Here is a 12,904-nt window from a genome sequence, read left to right on the forward strand (position 1 = left end):
TTTTCACGGCAACAGTTTCTTTTGCAACATTGGCTATACATTTAAAATTAGACTGCTTTCACGAATGCTAAACACCTAAGTAAGTAGTATCTCATAAACATCTCATGTACTATATCGAGGAGAAATGGTTTGAAAAATGTAAACTAGAAAGAAAGCAACAACTTATCAAACGACCGTGACAAATACAGGTACCTGTCAACGGATGCGTCAATTTTTTTACATTGATGTAGATTTTGTGGATTGCTATGTCATTTGTTTACATTTTTAAATCATTACCATTCTCTAATAGTGTGTACATAATTTGATGATACTGCTAATATCAGTTGAAATACTCTGACGTAAAACATAATGTGATACTAGTATGCTGAACACATTTTCAAGTGAAACTGACGATACATAGGTGAATTTATTATATTTCGAAGTCGGCTGTTTTTTCAGCGTGTGCATACATAAATGTACACCGTAAACCTTAAAGCTTTTGTGCAAACAAAAAAATAGAAATGATACGCTTCATTACCAATGTAATCAAAGTGTACGTAATTTATCCCGACTTTAAGGTTTACCACTTCGTAAACTTGGCACTATTTTATATCTAACAGTATAATCAAATCTAATAAATTGGGACACCGATATTATATAGATCGGTCTGCAATAGATTGGTCTGCAATAGAAAGGTGCCATGAATATATGAAAATATAAGTGAGACCAAATATAAGCTATCAATTTTAGGAGCCATCAATTTATTCGTCACCAGATGCTTGATGATAGTTAAATAGAGACTTTCTAGTTTGCATTGGCCTAGTACTGAGATGACTGGAATTTGAGATTTTGATTGATACAGAAAAGGTGAATAACATCACATAGAAACTTATCGTAAGGCCTCATTCATGTATCACTCCGAGTGGTACTAAAAGATTACGGACCCCGAAATTAATGGTTTCACGAATTGATGTTTCTATATGACATGATTGTGAGAAATTCAATTTTAGCCAGCCCAATTCCAATAAAATGTTAGTTTGGTGAAAGCTTGTTTGTAACTGAACAAAATCAGCAAGTACAATTCGGCGGCAGCGCGCAAGGTCGAACGTGCACAGTCCTGCATTTTGAGTGGTGCGGTCGTGCGCTTACTGCTGGAGAGTGCATTTTGTGGGGATGCAGCTAAGTGAAGTTCTAATTGCCTCGACAAGACATCAAGTGAAGTTGTAGCCAATTCTTTTACATGATCTTGGGTAAATGCTTAACATGGAATAAATGACATTGATACATTTCATATAGCTTCATCACCAACGCGCCCATGTTAAACACGTATTTCAACATCTAAGCCTACGTATGGTGCGAAAAAAAGTCATGAATGATACCTTAAAAGAATTCAATAATTCATTAGAATGGTCACTTTCTTTTTCGACTTTTCAATCAGGACCAACTGTCCGTCTGGGCCCACGGCGATACTCATTGGGTCGACATCAGTAGCGATGTGCCGGATGAGCTCCCCGCGGCTTGTGAACACCTCCACCCGCCTGTTTCCCGAGTCAGCCACGATGATGTTACGAGAACTGTCCGTGCCGATGTCAACGGGGAGGCTTAGCTGGCCTTCGTTACTCCCTTTCCCTGCAAACTTAAACAGGAACTGTCCATTGTCTCGATACACGTAGATGTAGGCAGTGTAGGAGTCTGCCACTAGGATGCGGTCTTCGTTGTCCACTGTGATGCCTGTTGGGTGCACCAAGCCCTGTCGCCCTGTCGCCGCCCGAACTTTCGCTTGAGCATCCCGTTCATCCAGAACACATTTACCTGCCCTCGGTGCCCATCCGTTTCTGTCACAAAGGCCCGGTTGGACATCCTGTCCAGAGCAATTCTGCGAGGGGCTGAGACACGAGGAATGGCAAAGCGGATTTTAAAGTTCCCAGCACGATCATACATCACGACATAGTGGGATACGTTATTCCCACCTACAACTGAAATATCATCGTTGTGCATGGAGCCATAAGAGACATCGTGGGGAGAAATAAAAGTCGTTTCCCATCGTTCCTTTTTTGTCACCACGACTGTTGGGAAATTCAGGAGGTAGACGCCCTCATTGTCATAGATGCTAATTTGACGCCCTGTTAAAGCCACAGCTATTTTCCCACTTCTAGACATAGTGACTGAGTAAGCAGGCCCGTCGACATCAAAAGTTTTTGTTGCCATGGCCGTTGTTCCCTTTATTACTGTGGGGTAAAACATTGCAGGTGTTGAGAATACAACCACCGATAACGTATGACATCTTTAATTAACATGGACTGTGATTGAAAATCAAAATGAATACGTTTAGTTATTGTGAGTTAATGTGCGACTTGTCATGTAGTCAATATGTATCAATAGATGCTATAAAAATCCAAGAAGGTGATGTACTGGCAGCTTTTGTGGCTGTACAACATTACTGAAGGAGGTATGCACATGTATGTATGTACATGTATGCATGAATGTATAGCATGACTTAGACTAGTAAGTAAGGGTGAACTACTCTCACGGTATGCATAGAGGGCTATGCTGATGATAGCAAGAGATTGTATAACAAAGGGTACAGCAATGCATAGGTGATATGATTATCTTACCTGTAGTCGTTTCTGCCTGGTGTGTCGTGCTTGTTGACAAGAGATTCCAAGAGGTGGAATTCGACCAGTCCTTTGGTGATAAAAGGTAAACACCTTGTTATTGATAATGAATATGTACGGACTGAGATGAAAATATTTACAGGCGTAGATGTAAGTAGTTATAATACTAGAGTTCCACGACCTCATATCTTCGCCAAATAATATGAATTGTACCGACAGATGCAAGTACCAAATTCCCGCCATTTATCAATATGGCATTACATAGCCAATAACAATTAAATTCAAGTCTTTATTTGCTTAAATAGCTATTCTAAAATACCCAACATGAATATAAAAAGTCCTGTCATTTACGAGCATAGTGTTATCATCTTAGTATAATCTCAGCAATAATTCGAATGAGGTCACTTGAATAATTGATATTTCGATTATAATCGATGACTACTAGCCTCTCTTTCTCGGTGAAGGATGACACAGTTTTCAAAGGTGATTTGTTTTTATTTGTTTTTTTCGGCTGTAGATAAGTACAGCCAGGGCTACCAAAGGCTAAGGCTATTACAAAGGGTTAGCCCTGGTAACTGAACAATATGCAGACCTTGATACAAGCTTTCACAAAGACTAGAATACGACTAAAATGCATATAAACGGGCACAAACATAGAACTCAGCGCATTTTAAAAAAATTCATTAATCATGCAAATAAGGTTCTGTTTGGGATAATTACCATGTTACGTCAATCATAAGATCCGCTTTTAAATCTTAATACCAAACATAACAGATACATTTTAGTCCTGTCTATTGATTGCCCAGCTAGTAAGCTAGCTGTTGACCTAGATTCAGGACGCCAGCTGTTGACCTAGATTCTGGACGCCAGCTGTTGACCTAGATTCTGGACGCCAGCTGTTGACCTAGATTCTGGACGCCAGGTGTGTACTAACACATGCCTCGTACTATGGTGCGGCAGTCCTATATATGCCAATTATTACGTTAGGTAGGTCATGATCTGCATAATGAGCATATCATTATGCTGATCATCACCTAAGGAACATTTATACCAAATACAAGAATAATCCATCAACCCCTGCTTGAGTTATCCTCCTCAAAAATTACAAACAAATAGGCCCACTGTAGTTTAAGGCAAGCCGCAAGGGGGCCCAAATTTACATCACTTACTCTCTGCCCCAAGATCTATCTGCCACTCAAAAAATTATAACCTTACTAACTGCAAAAAATTCGACAGCAAACTTTAAGCGGATTGATAAACTTTATTCATACATTCTGCAAATTAATTCCTGGTTTTCATATTTTGTATTTGATTATGTAAGACATCACCCAAGCTATTTACATACCAAAGATCATGACGATCTGTCAACCCCTTCTGTAGTTATTAGCCTCCAAAGGTTTCAACAAAAACGCCAACTGTAGGTCCAAATAAGCCGCTAGAGGGGCCAAACTTACACCATCCATTCCCTGCTCCAGACCCTATGTATTGGTGAAAAATCATGAACCTGGCACTTCCAGAAAATTCGACCACAAAATTTAAAACTCGGCTGCAGTACCTTAATTATCCGCTAGGAGGCCCATTATCGAACTTGACCTTCCTCTTTAACACCTCTACCTACCAACTGAACATCATGCACAGCCATCAAGAGCACCTCGAGTTATGCTGGCGACATACAAATTCACACACATATAAAGCCCGCTGCAGTGCCGACGGAAAATGCCAGGTGAACCATTTTTGAACTTTACCTCCGTTTTTACAATATCTACACACCTGCAAAAAATCACGAAGATCCATCAACGTTTCCGTCACTTTTTTTGCCTACATACAAACACAAAAAAATTTGTAAAGTCTGCTGCAGTACTGTTGGAAAACGCCAGGTATACCATTTTTGAACTTGACCTTTTTTTGCACAACCACTACACACCTACCGAAAATGAGAAAGATTCATTGAAGCTTTCTTGAGTTATGCTCCTGACATACATAAAGACCCACCCAACAGATTTTTCAACCTAAAAAATCTTCTCCGAGTACAAGTACTCGGCGAAGATATTAAAAAATGTGAAAAAAAAAATTTAAAAAAAAACAAACATTTTGTATAACTTACGTCGATGTCAGTTTTGCCGCCAGCCACTGCTGCCCCTGACCTGGAAACATCTTGTGAAGCTTTCCTTGTCCAAGTAGCAGTTGACTGAGTTGTATCGGACCCACCCCAGATAGATGTAGATGGCTGTATGGAAATTATATGCAAAACATGTTATTGGTAACAGGCTTAAGATGTATGAATGTATTCATGATAGAGCATTTATGTTGAAATAATGTTTTTGTGGAAGTTCTTCTGCAGTAATCGCATAATATACTTGTCTATAATAGCCACAAATGCATTTAGATATACATATAGAAGTCACAATTCGTGAACCACGAATTGATGGCCGTTTCAAAATATGTCTTTTTAAACCACATCTATTATTAAAAAAAGAGCCCAAAGAATCCGGCCAGTGTACTATTAAGGTCAATAAACAGCCCCAACAGGATGATTAAAGCTATATAATGCTTCAGTTCGCTTACTATTTAAATGTATGTGCTTGTACTTATTCTTAGATCATGTATCAAAATAAACAAAAAAGTAATTGAAAACTTTCCATGTGGTTGTCCGCGCCAGGAGGTAGTACTCCCATCACCAGCAGCAGTCCAACGATGATTAAGGCGACAACAATGATGACGATTGCCGCTTCCTTCAAATGTCGAAGTTGGCCACCAATAATGTTTGCTAGACAAAAAAAAATCAACTTATAATGGAAATAAAAAAAAATGTGTTTGATGTTTGTAGCTCGCAACGTTACTCTTATTAAATGGTTTAAATAAATACATTACATGTCAGGTAATTGTCTGGTGCAAGCGGCCAGTATGAGCTTTCTCCATTTATGTATGTATGTTTTATATTTCAGACCCACGGCCACGGTCTTATGCTGCATGTTTGCAGTATATATTTTATTCAATTATATTAACAGAAATGCGACAATAAACGTGTAACCCCCAAGACTTTAGAATTGGGTGGAAATGAAAGTATGTTCACAGCAAAGAGGATACGATCTCTTTTGCATTTGAAATCTAGCATGAAACATATTTAAGTAAATAAAGAATAGTTTACCTCTCTGTTCTTTTTGCTGAGAGGTATGTTTCAAAGGCTGGGTTTTCTGGGATGAAGAGTCAGTATGTGATAGGCCTCCCTCCTCTTGGGCTTTTTGTGTATCCACTACCGACGTGTTGTCGATGTATGTATACTCGGGATCAGTGATGTAGGTATAGTCGTGGTCCAATGAGTCTTCCGAATTATTATCCTCCCTTGCCAGTTGTTCTCTGTCTTGTAGAATATCATCGTCGCGGACCATGCTGGACCTTCGTGATGATTCTATGAAAAATGTACGTTCTCGATTGACTTATAATTAACTGTAATCTATTTCAACAGAAGTGCAGGGCTCGAAAAATTGCGTGCATGTGCACCCCTGTGCACCCAAATTTGGAGCTGTGTACCTAATTTTTATTGTAGGTGCACCAGCGCACCTAAGTATATTTGTAGGATTTATGGCAGAGGTACTTTTGTACACTGGTGTTTTAAACTTTCTTGAAATTCAAGTATCTGAAAAAGTTATACAACGTTAACCTTTGTTGTACTTTTTTTTGATGTGATGGAAGTGTGACGTTTTAAACCAATTGAATGTTTCTAATTATATCCTCTGAAATACTGACATTTTCCTGTGAAGTATTGCTAAACCGCGTTGATTATCATTAGCTGATGACAAAAAGACAAATTGCTAAATATTCCAGCCAGTCTGCCTTGCATAAGGAACAGTTAACGGCTACGACCGCCTTTTAACCAGTTTGATGACTTCAGCTATTAGATATTATACAAAGAAAAGAGATAAAACAATCAATTAGTCTAGTATTAATAAAGTTTGTACTTCTTCATATTTATAGATTCTGTGTTAGATAAAAAGTTAACAGATAAATGTACCATGTGAAGTGACTGAACCCGAAGCTCGCTCTTCGTTTATACATTGTTTATCCATCACCGATGACGTGTCGTCGATGTATGTATACTGGTGATCTTCAATGTTGGTATCTTCCTGCTCTGTTGGGTCCCTGGTTTCAGCTGACTCTTTATTTTGTAAAATGTCGATGCGGTTGTGGGTTTTACTTAATCTTCTTCTCAATATGTCTATGAAATTGATATGAACATTCTAGATTTGTATTTTTAACAAAATTTGTTTAGGGCTAAATGTACATTTTGCGTTTATCTGCACTGGTGCCTACTGGTGATTTATCTCTAACAAAAGTGTGCTGTTTAAAAAAAAAAGAATGTTTCTAATCTTATCCTGAAATATTGGCACTGTCCTGTAAAGTATTGCTGAACCGCGTTGATTAATATAAACTGATGACGAAAACAAAAATATGCATTGCCAAACAACCAATCTAGTCTACAATGGAGAACAGTAAGCAACAGCAACTGCATTTCAACCAACCTGATTACTTCAGCTAACAGATATTATATAAAGAAAATAGCTTTAACCATCAATTAGTGTACTATTAGAATAATTATTCTCTTTTCTCCAATTTATAGAATCTGTGTTAGATTGAAAGTTATTAAACTTACCATGTGAAGTGACTGAACCCGATGCTCGCTCTTCGTTTATACCTTGTTCCTTCATCACCGATGACGTCTCGTCGATGTATGTATACTCGTGATCTTCAATGTTGGTTAAGTCCTCTTCCGTTGGGTCTTGTGAAATATCACCCTCCCTTGTTAGAGCTGATTCTTTATGTTGTGAAATATCGATGTTGTTTTGTGGTTTACTGAATCTTCTTCTCAATATGTCTATGAAATCAATATGGACGCTCTTGATTGACATTTTCAACGGAATTTGTGGTCAGAGCAAGAAATACATTTTCAATCTATTTGTACTGGTACATGTGTCAAAACAATAACTTACAAGCAAACATTTTGTGTGCACAACACATATAGGTCATTTTAATCATGCTAAATATAAAATTGGTAGAATCACATGCGGCATTTGGCACCTCATTAGCATTCTGGCACGTTGTACAGGTTGTAGTAATCCGAAGACTATGAATAACTGGAGGTAATAGGGGTCAGATGAATATGCACCAAATTTACGAGAAAATCAGTTCAGTGCGTTTTACGATGGGTCAGATGAATATGCACCAAATTTACGAGAAAATCAGTTCAGTGCGTTTTACGATAGCAAAACAGAGAGGCATTCTACGCCATTTTTAAGCCAAAGGCTTTGGGCAGGATTAACCTGTCAGCGATAGAAAAAAAAATGCACTGCTGACAGGATCATCCTGTCAGTAGCGCAAATTTTCCACTGCTTTTTCAACTGCTGAAAGGATTATTCTGTCAGTAGCTACTTCCATTTTTTTTTTAATTCAGGCAACACTGACTTGGTCATATAAATGACGTCCCTGCCTGCATCAATTTTCCTTCGTTTCAAAAAAAAGGTTGCAACAATACTGTTAATAGTAAAAACGCAACTGCAAACCAAGCTATGGCATGTCCTAAATTTCAGCAAATTTTGGAAAATGGATATCTTTGTCGTAGAATCCCCATCATGCTATCTAAAATCCTATTTGATTTGATTCATGTACATTGTATGTTTGCCGCAAGTTAAAATTTGCACACTATAAGGAATAGCGACGCCATTGGTAGAGAGCACAATGACTTTCGGTTTTTCATTTGTATCACTAGTGTAAGCCAGAAAACTTAGTTTAAGCACTGATCAAAAGTGTTTCTAAAATCAAAGAAGATATTAAAGAAAACAGATACATGTAATTGTTGGGTATACCAGGTTTGGCGTGTAAGGTCATTTGTTCAACCTTTCTGACCTCTTACATTTTATAACATCATAGAATGCAATTTGAGGCTTAAATGTGCCAGGTTTTAGGTGTCCATATGCCGTTATATATAAGATACCATCTTTGTTGCCTTAACCCTCATCCGACCGTATGGGGTCCGTTTGGACCTCAGGCGTGTTTTAATGTGTGCCATATCAACATTTTTCGTTGTAGAAAAAAATCCTTCCATGAGTTTGTTTATGTACATGTCTTACAACTCCTGACAAATTTTTACCGGGATTTACCGATTTTTGCGGAAGTTATACTCTAAAGTGTGCGTGTTGTCCGCTGGGGTCCAAACGGACCCGAGATAATTTCGCATTGTTTATTACGTAATTAGAAAGAAATTCCTCATAACATCCAAACGGTATAATGTATCCTCACCAAATTTGCAGGGAGTGATGTTCACGTAAAGTTTTATAATTTCTGTAAATTTTGTGACGTTATGACGTAATATTACGTAATTATGACGTCATCGATGTGATTTTATAGACTAAATAGGGAAGTCCCATAATATTGAAAGGTATTCAACAAAATAGAGTGTATTATTGATTTTAAGATATGCCAATGCATACAACGTCAATGGCGATTACGTTGACGTCAAAATGACGTCATAGGATGACGTCATGTTTCGTTAGTGATCCCTGTCGTCCGCCATCTTGGATCGGCCATTTTGAAATTTTCAAATTACATTTTTTCCATTTATGGCCCCAAATCACAAAAGAAAGAGACTGGAAACGTTAATCTGAATGTTTCTGGTTAAGAAAATACCAGGTAGTGACGAATTTGAAGGCAAAAAGCCTGTTTATACCTAAAATAAACGTCTTGTCCGCCATCTTGGATTTTTAGCGATTACGTAATCAAATTAGCATAAATTATGAATAATTAATCATGAAAGTTACATCTAAATACATGTGATGTTATACATGTTGGAAAACTAGTGTGGTTGAGCAGGAAAACCTGAGAAATATCATTGTTTTTAAAAAAATAATGACTTTTTGTATAAAATGCCTGTCAGAAACCCGTTGCCATGGCAATAGGAAAAATGATAAACTTCAACTATAATCATGGAATTGTTGCCAACTAAATTCTAGGAAAAGTCGCCAAGTATGGTAATCTTAGCATACGTCATTTGGCAGTTATACGATGTCAAAGTTGGCGCGGGCACTTTTAGCCCCCCCAGTCTTGATAGGGTTAAAGGAAAATGCGGGTTCTTCTCATTTTCTACATAAATTATCATAATGAGCTTTAATCATCAACACCAAAACTTGTCAAAATGTTCATCATAGATTATTGTAACAGGATATGCACAATAACTGCAATATGATCCACCAGAAATATATTTAGGGGGCAAAGCAAAATGGGGTCCGTTTGGACCCCATACGGCCAGATTCGTCGCAAAAATGTGTCGGTCGGATGAGGGTTAAGTTGATATATATATTTGCATATTTTTGCAGCTTCTCTGTACAATAACGCAGACGAGGAAATGCGATTTTTGCGCGATGTCAATCCGAAATAATAGTACACATTGTATGGCTCACCTTTCGACAACGAAGGATTATGACCCCCCAATGATTCGGGGTTCAGCGACGCGATGTCCCCTGGATTTCCTATCTCAAGATTCTCCAAGTGATACGTTGTGAGATATGGCTCGATGTAGCCGTCACCATATTCTTCTACCTGTGTAGAGTAGTGAGGGGTCTCCGCTTCTTCCATGCTTTCATCTAGTGCTTGAGTGTCTAAGCCTGCTTGAGTTTCTTCGCTATTGGACGACCCTACGCCTTTAGACATCGTGACAGATTGCTAAACTTTGCCGCAAATACCTTAAAAAACGTGGTTTAAGAAGAGACAATATTTTGCCAGTTGCATATCCCCTTAGTGCGAAATCATAGACAAGCACTAAAGAATATCCGAATGTTGAAGCTTCCAATCTGTTTCAACCTAACATATTCGAAAGTCTGTTGATTTATTCAATGGTGATATAAAACAAATCAGATTAATTGTATGCATGAGTCCCGTACGATATGTAGAAGTAATGCGTCTAGATGTAGCTAGACGAATTCATCATTTATGATTGTCTGCATGCAGCTACTAGGGATTAAAAACGTATCTGTGTATCTTTTATGTTTGTCATGCAGAAATCGTGATTAATTGTTGGCTAGTGGCTTGGCATTGTGACCTCGAAAAAGGCTTAACGCATAGTCAAAGCATTGTTATCATGAACAGTGACACTAGGTTCAGATACGTTATACATATGGTAGACTACCCCTACCCGTAGCCTTATCAACAAAACGAAATGTTGTCAGTGCTAAGGCCTTCATTAGTGGTTTATACCTTGAATCTATGGCGAACACAGGACGTTCAAGCCAAATACGGTGGTCGATTACCAGGGAGAGCTTTCCACCCCATGGGAGGGGATTGGATCACCGGGGTCCCTGAGGTAGCGTGACACCAAGTATAACATCATACTAAGTCTCTGTCTGTTTGACTCTGTCTTTCTGACTCTTTGCCTGTGTAAATATCTGTTTATCTGACTCTCTGTCAGTCTGAATTTTTTTTTGTCTGACTAGCGCTTTGTCAGTCTGTTCTGTCTTTCTGACTCTCTGTCTATCTAAGGCCACAGCAAGTAATTTTTATTGATGACATCAGCGCGCTCATGAATTTTCGCCTGATTTCAATATAAAAAAAACAAGAAATTTCATTGCCCTCCGATGGTGGTCAACATGTCAAAAATTGGTAAATATGTCGTAAACGTTGACAGTCTAAGGTGTTTCATTGTATATGAATACCCAGTGTAGTTCCTGCCCATGATTGTATAATAACAAGCTGTTTTCTGCATTTGTTCTAGCAAGGACATTATATAAATAATGGGGGGGGGGTCTAGTTAATTGAGCTGTATACACGAGGTGTTTCATCGCATATGAATACCCAGTGTAGTTGCTTCAGATGATGGTGCAGCAAGCTCTTTTCTGCATTTGTTGTATTTAATCTATTGAGATGTATACACATCTACAAGGATATGTTTACTGTCGAATCAAGGAGGTTGTATATTATATATGAATGAATACAGGGCTAATACATTGGTTGAATACAGGACTGAAAGACCTGTTGGTCATGATATCATATTTCGTCGCCTCAATTCTTGTCTAACAAGAATTATGATGATCTCCAAAATTGAAAATATAGGAATCTTGTTTTTTTTCGCCTGCCCTGTTTTTTTCGCCCTATCTCATTGATTTTGGAGTCTGCGGAGGAATTCCTCCATAAAATTCACTTGCTGTGGTCTAACTCTCAATCTGTCTGACTATTTGCCTATCTGACCGTTTGTCTGTCTGAATCTCTGTCTGACTCTCTGTCTAGCTCAATGTCTGTCTTACTGTTAAACTCTCTGTCGACCTGATGGTCTGTATGTTTGACGCTCTGCCTGTCTGACACTCTTTCTGTCTGTCTGACTGACTCTCTATTTGAATCTGTCTCTGTCTGACTCATTTTCTGCTCGGCACTCTGTTTTTGTTTGTTGCGCTTTCAGTGTAACTCTCGTTTCTGTCTGACTTCCTTTCTGTCTTGCTCTCTGTCTGTCTGTCTGTCTGCCTGACTCTCTGACTTCCTCTCCGTCTGAATCTGTGTCAGTCTGACTCTCTGTCTAACTGGCTCTTTGTCTGTCTGGCTCTCTGTCTGGCTGTCTAGCTCTCTGTCTGTCTGACTCCCTGTCTGTTTTACTCTTTGCCTGTCTTACTCTCTATCCGTCTTACTCTTTGTCTGTCTTACTCATTGTCTGCCTTACTTTGTCTGCTTGACTCTCTGTCTGTCCGACTCTCTGTTTGTCTTACTTTTTTTTCGTCTGGCTCTCTGTGTGTCTGTCTTTCTGTTTGACTCCCTGTGTGTCTATCTTTTTGTCTAACTCCCTGACTGTCTGACTCTCTGTCAGAACTTCCGTCTTTCTGAATCTTTGTCTGTCTATCTGAATCTTTGTCGGTCTGACACGCTTTCTGTTTGACTCTATTTCTGTATGACTCTCTTTCTGTCTTGCTCTCTGTCGGTCTGTCTGACTTACTCTCTGGTGACTCTCTGTCCGTCTGACTCTCTGTCTAACTGACTTTCTGTCTGCCTGACTCTTTGCCTTTCTGTCTAGCTCTATGTCTGCCTAGCTCTCGGCCTGTCCGAGACTCTGTATGTTTTACTATCTGTCTGTCTTACTCTCTTTGTCTGTCTGACGCTCTGTCTGCTTGACTCTCTGTCTGTCGACTCTCTGCCTATCTATATGTCAGTCTGGCGCTGTGTTTGTCTGGCACTGTCTGCCTGACACTCTTTCTGTCTGTCCGACTCCCTGTCTTTCTTTCTGACTTTCCGTCTGTCTGGCTCCCTGTATGTTTGTCTGGCTGGCTGTCTTTCTGACACTT

Source organism: Branchiostoma lanceolatum, chromosome 8, assembly GCF_035083965.1.
Source record: "Branchiostoma lanceolatum isolate klBraLanc5 chromosome 8, klBraLanc5.hap2, whole genome shotgun sequence".
NCBI classification, from domain to species: domain Eukaryota; kingdom Metazoa; phylum Chordata; class Leptocardii; order Amphioxiformes; family Branchiostomatidae; genus Branchiostoma; species Branchiostoma lanceolatum.